This window comes from Canis aureus, chromosome 14 (genome assembly GCF_053574225.1).
Source record: "Canis aureus isolate CA01 chromosome 14, VMU_Caureus_v.1.0, whole genome shotgun sequence".
Lineage (NCBI taxonomy): Eukaryota > Metazoa > Chordata > Mammalia > Carnivora > Canidae > Canis > Canis aureus.
Window position 1 is genome coordinate 57,000,031 of NC_135624.1, and position 12,305 is coordinate 57,012,335.

The 12,305-nt window shown below is 35.1% G+C and overlaps 1 protein-coding gene across 2 annotated transcripts in view; it reads left to right on the forward strand.

Moving 5' to 3' along the window:
• Positions 1–12,305, forward strand: part of ADGRL3 (adhesion G protein-coupled receptor L3) — an 856,301-nt gene that overhangs the window by 815,636 nt on the left and 28,360 nt on the right. The gene's annotated exons all lie outside the window — the stretch shown is intronic.

The window sequence follows — 12,305 nt, forward strand, 5'->3', positions numbered from 1 at the left end:
GGCAGACACTCAACCACCGAGTTACCCAGGTACTCCCACTTTTAAAAAATATTATTTAGATCATTCATTCCATTTCTTTCACATATTTGCTTTGTATAACCTACTGGGCTGTTTAAAATTTTTTTTTCCATTATTTTTCACAAAGCTGTATCTAAGCTCTCCTCTGCTCCGAACAGTCATCGCCTTCAACCAACCAATCCCTGACCAGTCTCCCTCATATTGGGGCTAAAGTCCATCCAGTCTCATAGAAATATGGAATCTCTTTTCTCTTTTATAATAGCAATCTCATACTCAGTCTTTTCGTATGTTTAATCTTAATCTTACTCTTTCCCCCTGTCATTTCTGTGTTTTGCAAAGGTCACTTACATATGAACTGAGGTTTCTCTGCTCTATAAATCAGCATCTTCTTCCACTCAACCTTGATATTTATTCATCAGGCAGTCCTTTCTTTTGTTTCCCTTCTTTCTAAGCCATTTTTTTTTTAAGATTTTATTTATTTACTCATGAGAGACACACAGAGAGGCAGAGACACACGCAGAGGTAGAAGCAGGCTCATTGTAGGGAGCCCGATGTGGGTCTTGCTTCCAGTACCTCGGGATCACACCCTGAGCTGACGGCAGACTCTCAACCACTGAGCCACCCATGGGTCCCTTTTCTTTCTTCCTTCCTTCCTTCCTTCCTTCCTTCCTTTCTTTCTTTCTTTGCTTCTTTCTTCTTTCTTTCTTTCTTCTTCTTTTTTTTTAAAAAGATTTTAAGCCATTTGTTTCTTTCTGTGCAGTATAAATTTCCAGAATTGTGGATCTGAAACATTCCTTGAAGTAAATTATTTCAATCCCTTTACTTCACAGGTAAGTAAACTGAGGACCAAAGAGTATATGTGGTTCAGTTGTTGAATATCATAGCTCATTCACACTAGAGCTAATTCTTAGATCAGGATAACCTCAGCAGCTCATTTTTACTACCTTTTTTCATATTTTCCTGGCTTAGTCTTCATATTGCAATATGTCTGCCTCAGATGTGATCTATTTTCTCTTCTCTTACAAGAGTAATTTTTTTTTAAGATTTATTTGAGAGAGAGAGATGGGGGGAAGACAGCGCAAACAGTGGGAGACACAGAGGGAGAGAGAGAAACTCAAACAGACTTCCCACTGAGTGCAGAGTGTGATTCCACTCTCTCACAGCCCTGAGATCCTGACCTGAGCCAACACCGAGAGTTGGACACTCAACTGACTGTGCCACCGGGTATCCATCTCACTAGAGTATTTTAAATGATTCTTTAATTTTAAGTAAAAAATCATAATTCACATTTACTTAAGCTAAACAAAAGTATAAATACTTTTTTTTTTAGAGATTTTATGTATTTATTTGGTAGAAAGAGCACAAGCAGGGAGAGGGACAGAGGGAGGGGAGAAGCAGGCTCTCTGAAGAGCAGGGACCCTGATGCAGGATTCGATCCCAGGACCCCTGGGATTACAACCTGAGCCAAAGGCAGATGCTTAACCTACTGAGCAACCCAGGCACCCCTGTAAAATACCTTTAATGGGATTTACTGACTTACCTAATCAGCGAGGGAAAAGGTGAGACAAGGGCTATTTGGAAACCAGAACAATGAATACAAAGACTTTCCCTGTTTCTCATTTCTCTGTTTCTCCTTGTTTTCCCCATGTACCAGTTTGATTTTTTTTTTTCTACTGAGAGTCAGTTTTTATGGCAGTTGAGTCAGACTTTGAATATAGACGGACTGAATTGAAAGCTTCCTTCTCCCATTTTCTAGTCTTGTGATTTGGAGCATGTTCCCTTCTATCTCAATTCCCTCCTCTATAAAATATGGATAATAATAAAATCTACCAAATAAGGCTATTGGAATCATACAGTTAAAATTGTAAGTCACTAGTGTGCTTAGAACAGTGCCCGACATATAATGAATGCTTAAGAATCTTTCCCTATTCTTATTGTAATAACAGGCCAGTCTCTTTTTATTGACAAAGTCACTTTTGATAGCAGCTTTGGACTTTCAATCAAATTGTTCCAAGGAAATATAAAAAGACTGTGGTCAGAAAAATCCAAGAAAGGATTCAGGTTCACTATGATTGGTTCTTACTCCTTACTCTGGACCTGTTTTTGCCAGTTTCCCCAACTAGGGCAGCAAAGTCCTACCAGATGCTGGTGTGACAAATGCACCTGTGTTAGTGTCAGTTCTTACAAGGCTACAGCTAGCCTGGTCCATCTGAAACATGAAGCTTGTAAACTTCACTCTTTCATAGCTAAGCCATGTCTCATATCCAGCTGACCTCTATCTTTACTCAGTTCCATTTCTATCTCACCAGGGTCATGCTCATCAAAAGCAATTATTAATCTCACAATTCAATAACATTTACAAAGCTGCACATTTCTATTGGTTACAATTATTTCTGTCTTCTCCTTACTAAGCTTTAATTGTAAACATTTGAAAAGCAGAATCAAATATTTAGTTTTCCTCTGGACTCTTCTGAGGTCCTGAGTTTTACTCTGTTTTCAAGTTTTACTTGAAAATTCCAAGTAGAGAAATACTACTACTTTTTCTAAACACTTATGTGTCCTTGAAAAGCTAATTAAATTGGTTTTGATGAAAACTCTTCCTGAAAAAGGGGTAGAAATGAAAATGCTATTAGGTTTAATCCAGGATTAGCAAGAGATAGCCAGAAAAGCTGTTATTCTCACCAAGCCTGAAGGCTTAGAGCTGAGGGATACACTCCACCACAATACATACATCTAAATAAAAGAACAGTTTGTTCGAAAGAATGCTGTCACCAGTTAGTCTTTCAGATAAAGTTGTGAGAATTTTTCCAAACATATGCTTGTACCCAAGTGTTTTTTTGAATATGGATTGCTGATCTTATCTTCCAACACACATACACTAGAAGGAAAAAGAAGCAATGTATATATAATATATTCTATTAATAATATTTTATATATATTCTAGAAAACAACTTATATATAAACTATATATAATAAACAATTTATGTATAGATTTATGTATATAAATGTATTTATATTTTATGTATATATTTATATATATATACATATATATGATTTGTGTGTGTGTATATATACATATACATATATATGTGTGTGTGTGTGTATATATATATATATATATATATATTCTAGCAAACAAAACAAATCTTAGCATTTCCTCCCCCAAATTTCACAAAAATTTGAGGAGGAATATGTATGCAACATATTCTGGGATCCTCCACATTCTTGAGTTAAGAAGAGTTAAGAAGATCCAACCTCTCATATAATGCCATAGGGTGTCCAGCTCTACCTAAAGAATGTCAGAAGTGAAAAACAATTACAGTTCTGCCTCTTTTGATCAATGAGACATATGTATGTAAAATTGTGTTTTATTTATCAATGTCTTCAGTTTTATTCTAAGTGGAAGTGGTTAAGATTTTTGTGAATAAATGAAGTAGAAAAAGGGTTACTAAATTTCGATTTTTCTTTTGAAGCATTTCCAGCATTTCCATAGACAAAAATAAAAACTAATTGAGTGGTCTCATTAAAAACATAGCTTGAAGTGTTCCAAATCTGAGACGCTGAGACTTGGACATACATCAGAAGAAATTACTTATTATTTCCAGTAGATTTAATTTAAAACAAGCTACAGGGGAGACCATCATAAGGAAATGATACAAATCTTTAATTAGAATAATTAAAGACTAATTGTGATTTAATTACAGATACAATTAAATTTTGCCAAGTTTAAAAACAAAATTCAGTTGAATGGTAATGCCTTGTTGAAGGTTTGCTAGATTTAAAAGCCTAGATTTTGGATTTGTGGAACTCGATTGCTAAAAAAAAGTGCTAATCTTTTGTGTATAGGCTTTATGTTAGAGCAGTTGCATAATTTAAGGACACTAAAGTTTGTAAGGTGAAAGGATGATCAACCATTTCTCATCATCCTACACAGATGCTAACAACATACAAAATCGACATATACTTTCACTCTTCTTAGAGGAATATCAACTTCAAGAACTAACCAAACTACAGAGGATTAAATCACATTTGGGGCTTATATAGTCTCAAGCCCAAAGTGTTTGAAAATGCTTTTAAGAGAAGAGCGCGCTTAAAAGGATTATAACTCTCAAAATACTATTGTAACTAAACATGTTGTGCTACAAATAAATCCTGATGTGACTGTTCCAGAAAATAGGTGCTGTAAAGACCATCCTTTAGCGGGAAAGTATAAGCAGTCTATGTGAATAATAAAACCTTTTTGATTAAATGAGCAGAAGCTCTGATGGCTCCAGAGTTTTAGTATGCTATTCAGCAATTATGTCCCTATTGAAATTTAATTATTCCATTAGATATTTATTTACTACTATATATTAAGTTACAGTATACCATTAGAGTCGGTGGGCTAATAACTACTGCTAGATAGAAACAGCTTAGGCAAATAATTATTTCCAATTATTTCACAAACATTTAACATTATGCCCCAAACAATGCCTTGCCCATAGCAGGTATCCAATAAGTGTTTTGTTTTGTTTTGTTTAAATGAGAGGATGGATGATCTGACCTGCATTTAATTTGGCTGCCATTATCTGATCTCCTTGTAATACACTGTTAGCAATCCACTTAGAACTTTAAACTTGAACTCCAAATTATATTAAGCAGGTTTGAGAAAGAAAAGTAACATAGAAAAATGGAAGAATGTGAAGGATTGCTAGCAAGTAACAGATTTTTTTTTTTTAAACACATCCTGCTGAGGTTATTTTCTCTGCCAAAATCTACCATACCTTGGCAAGAGTGTTTACTGTGTTGAAAACTGAGACACAAAGGACTAGAGATAAAGCCTTTGGATAACTATTTCTATTTTGTAGTTCTTCAAAAGAAAAGAAAAAAGAATGATCTACTGATCTCAAAGGTTAGTGGTTCCCTAGTAAATTGATGTTTATATTACACCTCTTATTTAAAGGGTTTAGAAGAAGTTATCGAGCCTTCAAAATGATCTCTATCATGATGACATTTCCACAGCAACGAAGCATAAGGAAGTTACTCGAAGACTTAGGTCAATGTTTCCCCAAGCTACTCTGATAAACTTCTCTTTTGAGACATTGTGTGTGTGTGTGTGTGTGTGTGTGTGTGTGTGTGTGGAGGAGATGGTATGTGTGGGTAGGGGGGCTCTCTTTGGGAGAGAAGAATTTGGGAGAGAAGTAAATTCAGGAAGACTAGATTAAACAAACATTTTTCTTAACCGCAAAATTTACAAAAGCTTTAATATATTAACTAACCTTCATTGTGATCTCCTTTGAGAAAGCATAAACTGAATATTTATTAGGAGGATAAGTGATAGGATATAAAAGAAGGAAATCAAGTTAGAACGAACATTAGATATCCATTACCAAGTCCATGATCCACTAATTTCTAACCTTCATTGTAGATTAGCAGGATTTCAATTATGCTCTATTTTATAAGTCAAAGGTTGGAGACAACACACTCACTTTTTGGTGAATGAACAATTGATGGTACCTACCCAGTCATCATTGTCCTTCTTGGAGAGGCAGATGGATATTTGCAGTGGATACACAGAGTATGGCCTGCAGTTGTTACTGGAACACAGCCTTACCCACTCCTTTTGCAGCATCCATGGCTGGTTTTTGAGTCACAAGGGGGAGTTGAATAGCTGCAGAAAGACCTTAGAGCTGACAAGCCTAGCATATTTAGGATCTGGCCCTTAAAAAAAAAAACAAAAAAAGTTTGTCAGCCTCTGCATTTGTGGTTGGGGGTATACTCTTCATGAACCAGAAAGTCAAGCTTCAAATCTTGGCTCACATCTGACTGTAGGCAAGTTACTTAATCCTTCAGTGTCTCAGTTTCCACATCTGCCAAACATGAATAATAATTTTATTCTCCTTCATAGGGTTGTTGTGAAAACTAAACAAGTTAATCTATGAAAAGCACTTAGAACTCATGACACACAGTTGTGCTTCACACACATGTAATGTATACAATTAAACTACTATGACTATACTAATAAAACCCTGATATTCTGGTAAAGTTGCAATGTGCCCCAATAAAAGTCTCTATTACTATGCCCCCCCACCCCCCGCTGCCTTTTTATAGCTAGAGGTGATCAATGAGATGTAGGTAGAAATCAGTGATATTGCTTCTAGGAAGTTTCTTTAAAGGGGGCTGCCTCAGCTGGGCAGTCTGTTCTTCACCCTTCTTCCATACTTCCTCTTTTTGTTGGAATATAACTATAATGGTTAGAACTCTAGTAGACAACTTGGACCATTGGACCATCTTGAAAAAGAAAGCACTGCACTAAGGATGACAAAGCAGAGGACTGACGGGGCATAGGTCGCTACTTTATGCCACTCCTGTACGACCTCAAATTGCCCACTTTCAGACCTATTTTTTTTACCCTGAGCAAAAATAACTGACAACCTTGTTTTAGTCCTTGCTATTTAGACTTCCCTGTTGCCTGCAGCTAACCACACTTCCTAACCCAAAGAACAGTAAGTCACTTAAAGTTATTTTCTTTTTTTGAAAATAATTATGGGAAGTAGGAAGAGGTAATAATAATGCCATTGTTCAAAAGGTAATAATAACAAGCAGATTAATAAAATTAGCTGAGGTTTTTTGGAATGTTGGTCCTTGCCTGTCCAAGAAATATTTGGAAATAATGTGGGGTGCTTCTGAAGATGATGATGGAGAGGATGGCAGACATCCCAGGCACAAGCCAGTCATTCCTTTTTTTTTTTTTTAAGACATAAAAATGACAGGGCTTTATATTTCAACATTAAACTGCAGCTTTGCAATCAAGGTCTCATCATAGACTGCTGAAGACTGGATTATTCCATTTAATGCTAAGCTCTTCATGGATTATGTATTATTATGGGGGAAAATCTCAGCTATCATTTCGCTCCAGCACAGCATGATTTCTCATTACTAGCCCACACTTATCAGAAGAGTTTCCTCTCTAGGTTGTAATCATTATGGAAATGGCAAGGAAGTAGTTAGTCAAAAGATACTAAAGTATGCTTCAATTAAAACCTGATAGCAACACAAATCTTTCTTTTCTTTATTGACTCGTGTATAAAAGCTGTCTACACCAACACTTAACTACTGGGTTAGAAACCAGCCCTAGATAAGGCTCAGCAAGGCCATAATGGCAAACACAGCATGAGGAGGCATTTAACAAATGCTGTAATGTCCCATTAAGGGGCAGAAGGCCACATATGCAATTTAACTTTTCTCTTGATGAGACCACGTCATTCTGCTGGAAGGCTTTCGTAAGATTTAACTCTCTGTTCAAGTAACACAGGACACCCATGGCTAGCACCATATATCACTTACAGATGATAAATACTTATTGACAAAATGTTGCTCACAGAGGCATTTTTAGATGTATCTACATTCTCCATTTTTGTCCACATGCACATCTGTCTGTTACTTAGAATTAAAAGGAGCAAACAGGAAACGTATAACTAGATGTGTCTTAGCAGGTGAAACTTGTTTTAGCAAGTAGTTACAAGGAAAAGCTAGTGACGATTATCAGAGGTAAACACATAAGTATTTAAAAATGACTCAAGGTTTCATTTGATGGGTCCTTAACGAGATAACTGGCAAGGCAAGCTAATGCTTTTCTTGTTTGGAAATGGTCAGACTTCCAAATTATATGAAGGCAGCTGCAGATGTCTTTTTATAAATATTTCCGTATGGAAACAATACAAACTTATAAATCACAACAAATAACTACATAAGCAAACTCCCCAAAGCTAGTGCTGCAAAAATACAAAAAAAAAAAACAAAAAACAAAAAACAAAAACAAAAACATCCGATGGTCTGTACCATCACAATCAGCACCCAAAAATAAGTCCTTACTAGGACCTACAAGGCCCCATGTGAAGGACTCCACACAGTTCCCTCTGCATTCAGCTCCTACTACTTTGCCCTCACCCTGTCCTCTCAAACATGTTTCTTTGTGCTAGTCCTGAAAGACAGAAGATGTGCTCCTGCTGGTGGACCTTGCAATTTCTGTTGCCTCCGCTGTGATGCTCCTCCACAGACAAAGCCCCGTAGTTACTTCACACACCCCCCTCAGGGAGTCCTCTGCTAGCCAACCCATTTAAAACTCTCGCAATCTCCTCCTACTACTGTCTTTGTTTATTTTTTCTTATCATGTAATATTTTCACTTATTTGGCATATTCTCTGTCTCTTCAGGTCCTATTTTCAAGAGGATGGTGACTTATGTCTGGGTTATTCATTTTTCCCAGTACCTGGAGTAGCACGTGACACAGAGCAGGCACAAAAGAACTATGTGTTGAATGAATGAGCGGATGAATGGATAAGCAATAATAGAAATGTTAAAAATAGCATTTTATAAAATTTGTCACTGGTCTCATTTTGGTAGAACTGTTTCTAAAAACTTTCTGGGAATATGCCAACGTGTATATATTCACAGACATGTATGTGTATGTTTTCATGCATACATGCATAAATATCTATTTTTCACTGACCCACATTTTTATATACAGATTTAATATGTTACTTAAGAGAAACGATTTTCTGCGAATAGCTTTTTTTTGACATTTAAGTGGTCCATAGACAGCTTCTTATGCTATATATATATATATTTCATTCTTTATAACAGTAGGCTTTTCAACCGGATTCAACCTCCAATTTAATTCCAGCTTTCTGGTATCTTTTCTACCCATATTCTTTATACTTATGTTAGCATATCTATAGATAACCTAGAATTGCCAAGTCAAAAGCATATGCATTTTTAACTGTAATATTATGGAATATTTTTAACATATACTAAAATAGATCAATATAACCCCTCTCCATATACTTACCATCCACCTTCAAACATTACTAAAAATTATCCAGTGTTGTTTCATTTATATAGCTATCCATCTCCTCCCTTCCTATTTCATTTTGAAGGAATTCATCTTTATGATTTGCATCGCTTTTTATGAAACAAATCATGTCATTTCATCCACACATATTTCAATAGGTATTCCTAAGGGATTATAACTATTTTAACTTAAACATAACTGGGATACCATTTGTACTCCTTAAAATTAAAAATAATTCTTTTTAAATTCTAAAATATCTAGTCTAATATCTGTTTACATTTTCAATCGTCAATTGGTTTATAGTTTGGATCAGGAACCAGATACAGTTCACTCACTGAAACTGATTAGATTTCTTAAGCTTTTTTATTTCTTGGCTGTGTGTGTGTGTGTACACACGTGTGTCTCTTAAAGAAACCATGTTGTCTGCTTTGTGGAGTTCACAACAATCTGGATTTTGCTTGATGCACCACTGTGGCTCTTTGCCAAATTCCTCCATTCTCTGCATATTTTCTACAATAATATAGTTGAATCCAGAGGCTTCAGTAGATTCAGGCAAAATGGTTTTGGCAAGATCATCATAGGAAATGTTTTATTCCATCAGGAAGCAAATAATGTCTGGTTATCTCTCTTTATAGGTATTGGTAGCCACTGATAATCACATCAATATTTATATCAATATGTTTCCAGTCACTTTCATTGCCTGAGGCTAATTTCTCAGTGGATCTCTTAGGAATGATTCATTTTATTTATTTATTTATTTATTTATTTATTTATTTATTTATTTATTTATTTTTAAGATTTTATTTATTCATGAGAGACACAGAAAGAGAGAGAGGAACAGAGACAGAGACAGAAGACACAGGCAGAAGGAGAAGCAGGCTCCATGCAGGGAGCCGGACATGGTACTCGATCCCAGGTCTCCAGGATGACACCCTGGGCTGAAGGTGGCGCTAAACCACTGAGCCACCCAGGCTGCCCAGGAATGATTCATTTTAAACAGTATATGTTGAGTTAATGGATATTCAAAAAAGGCTAATTATGAAAAAATTCACAGATACCTAAAAGACAGTTTGGCTGAAAGAAATCATTGACTCATTTTTGCTTTTGAGTGTATAAAATATGATAAATATGTTATTCCTTTGGCATAAAATGGTGCTATTGAAAATCTGACGACGTTTTGATTTTCTTTTCCTCATAAATAACTTGGTATTTTGCCTTAATGTTCACAGAATATTTTTTTTTCTTTTTCTTCAAATATCTGTAACATTATTAAAATATATCTTCCATATTGGCAATTCTGGGTCAGGTTTTCTAGTATGCATACCTTTCTAATATTGTTTTCATTTAATGATGGTTTTCCTGAATTATAATTTTTAATACTTTTCTGTTTCTTGGCATTGACATTCTTGTTTGGGGACATCTATTATACATATGTTGGAGTTAATTTTCCTTCTATTTCATTTTGTTGGTTTCTTCTTCAGGGATTACTATTATAGATTTACTGGAGCTTGTTTTCCTATTTTTAAACCTGTCTTGCCCTCAAAATTTCTTATTGCTTTCCTCACTTTTGTTTGTTTTTACAATTTTCCTTTTTTCTTTGTATTTATTTTAAGATTGTCTGAGTTTAGTAGCTCACCTGGTTTTTATAATTATTTTTTATTACTGAGTTTATTTTTTCTTTTATTTGTATTTTTTTGAGTTCAGTCATCTTGCTTAAACTTTTAAAATTCTCATCTATATTGTTCTTTTATAACTTCTTTTATTTTATTTCCTTAATTCATTTGTAATTTTTAGTTAATAATTTTCCTTTCTTTTGACCATTTCTGGTGTGCTTTCATGTCTGTAGGAGGTTTTCTGCTTCACATTTGTTACTTCCAAAAACCTTATATGGGTTTCAAGTCAATTACTTTCTGTAGCTTCTTTCCTATGTGAAATTTTAGTTTTCCTGAACTGTTAGAAAGGAGAAGTGAATCAGAATATCTTTTCTTTTCTTTTTTCTTTCTTCTTTTAACATTTCTAAAAATATGTATTTTTTTTTTTTAATTTTAGAGAGAGAGATAGAACAGTGGGAGAGGCAGAGGGAGAGGGAGAGAGAGAATCTTCAAGCAGACTCCCTGCCAAGTGCAGAGCCAGACTTAGGGCTTGATCATAGAACCCTAAGATTATCATCTGAGGCAAAATCAAGAGCTGGCTGCTGAACCAACTGAGCCACACAGGTGGCCTTAGAGCATTTTTTCTAGCTTCAGAGTTCCAGGGCTCCTTCTTGTTTTAGTGAAGTGCTAAAATATATGGTTTTGTACTTCCTGAATTCTCCTGGTCAAGTCCTTTTCTGGACCTTCTTTTTTTACCTAAATTATCTCTATCTTACTCACGTTGGGTCCTATTTCCAACAATTTCCTCTCATTGTGGAACTTTGTCCAAAATGGAAGTTTTCCACTGGTGAGTTTTGAGTGTTTACAAAAACTAGACTGTTCCAGCCTATGAGACCTTACCCTGGAACTCATGTACCAGGAATCAGATTGTACAGAAAGCTTCTCTATGTTCAGCTGCTGTGCTTTCTGGTGACACTGTTGGAATTTTGGGCTCCTTCTTTCAGATTATTCAGATTCCCATTTCCTTCATTCTGGTTACTCCTATAGATGCTATATAATCCAATTTTATGGTTGTTGTTGGTTTATCTCCATCCGCCTATATTTGGAGCCCATGGAGATATGTTGTTGCCATTTTTACTATAATTGCCTATAGTAAAAGGTCTTGTGAGCTCTTGGTTTTGCTATCTTACTTTTTATGATGGAATTTTGGAAGATCCAACATTATGACACCACAACCATCTTTTTTTAGTATTTTCTAGAATAGCAGGTATGTAGATTTTTAATCTCAATAGACAGTGGCAAATTTCCCTTAATCATGTCTACTTAATCATACTCTTACAGTTAGTTTATGAGAGTTCATCTTCTGACACCATGACTAACATTAGAGATCATCATTAGTTTTGAGCTTTGTCAGCCTAAGAATGAAAAGTTGTACAACACTGCTTTATGTTGCCTGTCATGAATGAACTAAAGAAGGAAGGGGTAATCTGAGCTCTTTTCATGGTTGTACAAAGCAAATCATGTATGTTCTCCTGTGAAATAATGCTTTATATCCTCTGGATATCTTTCTGACAGGTTGTTTGTATTCATTTATTATTTTACCATATTAAGGAATTAGATTACTCTTTTTCTGTTGACTCCCATTTAAAATTATTATCTTTACAATATATTTTAATATCTATAAGGACTATATCTCTCTTGACAGATTTTCTTAATTTTTTTTTAAGATTTTTTATCAGATTAAATTGAGGTATATTTTTCATTTTCTAAGGAAATAATTGACTTGTCTGAGGTCATATAATGGGGTGCACAGAAGCAGCATTTGGAATAAAATCTGCTAGCTCCAAAATTTATGTTCTATTT